Below are 1,580 nucleotides of genomic sequence, written 5' to 3'. Positions count from 1 at the left end.
TGTCCCTGATATTAAGTTTGTTTTTCTAAAATATAAGTCTATGTTAAACTACTTGGATTTACAGCTTCATTTAACCCTGAAAAATACTTTCTGATAACTCTTTTTCACAAAAAACGTACCTACACTGTAAAGCAGTGGCGGATATATGGGGGGGCTATAGCCTGCCCATTGGGTAACCAATTTACACTGGACAGATTGGCAATTTCGGACCCCCACTACTACTGAGAGGTTACCCCTCACTTGGCCCCACTCCCCCTTGTCCCTATCCTGGATCTGTCACTGCTTTAAAGTGTGCAATAAGGGGGTTGTTTATAAACTTTTGTAAAAACTCAAAATTCACTATTTTAAAGTTAATTATTTAATTCCTGAGGGGGGTTCCTAGCACCCCCCGTTTAATTGTAGGTATTCCATACCAAACCCTCTGGTAGGGGGACGACAAAAAAGCAGTTTGCCAGGATCAGTATTTTGCCTTGAGCCGGCCCTGAATGAGAGAAGGGGGTATAATAAACGATACAATTGTATATTGTATAATACAATTGTAAAATGCTTGCAGTTCAAGTTGATCTTTTTGGAACTCATAACACAAGATTGATAAATTTGAAAAGTAAAGAAAAGGGCGCTACCAAAAATTAAAACTTTTAAGGCGACCCAAGAAAAATAAATAAATGCCCAGGTCACGTTAAAACTTTCCCTAGGTGGTCACGACATCCAGGTCCAGTGCTGCCAGACCTATCTGCCCTCACCCCCTTCAGCTACGGCCCTGAGTTAAGCAGACTTCCTACATCATTTATTGTATTTAAGGTAGAAGAGAGTAAATTTATTCCTCTAAGACAGCGTGTCCTACTGAGCTTGTTATCATTTCAGAGGATATTTGTGAATTGGGTCAGTCATAGATTTATTTCTCCCATGAGATCTTTCATGTGGCTCTCCAATGAATTTATAATTCCACCTGCTAAGCGATCAATATTTCAAAATAATTGAGGTCTTAAAGCCACTTTTCAATGACTAAGCATATCAATACTTAAATGCGACGTCGAAAGGTACAGCATAACACCAAGAAATGAGGTTAGTTGAACAATGGTGGAATGGGATACATTTCAATGACCATTCATCACTTACCACAATTCCAAAGTGTACAAAACCATTCAGTAATGATGCATCTGAGATTTGTGATGAGTAGGCAAATGGCTTTTACATAGTAATCAATCATTTTGAAATGCTGCTTTTGAAGCTGGTGACATTTTATTGGGAGAGCTTTCTTAAGATTGACTTCTTCTTTTAATTTTTTTGTAGAAATTAAGGGGGAGCAGTTGTCAACCCCCTAAATCCAACACTACGTCCCATGCCCCTGAATCACGCAATATCACAACATAAAATACTTGCCCTTGCTTCACAAAACATATAGTGCCACCTAATAGCCCTACCAAAGTCATTGCATCAGCAAATTAAACTCTATTAATGTTACCATCAAACAGATGAAGCTATTTTACCCCATAAAAGTATCCACTGTTTCAACTTAATGTATTCGGGTCTGAAATTGAAGAATGAGAATTTAAAATACCTTCAAATCAAAACAAAAC

Source organism: Ischnura elegans, chromosome 5 (assembly GCF_921293095.1).
Source record: "Ischnura elegans chromosome 5, ioIscEleg1.1, whole genome shotgun sequence".
Classification (NCBI taxonomy): domain Eukaryota; kingdom Metazoa; phylum Arthropoda; class Insecta; order Odonata; family Coenagrionidae; genus Ischnura; species Ischnura elegans.
The sequence above is the reverse complement of the archived record's forward strand: the minus strand, read 5'-3'. Positions refer to the sequence as shown.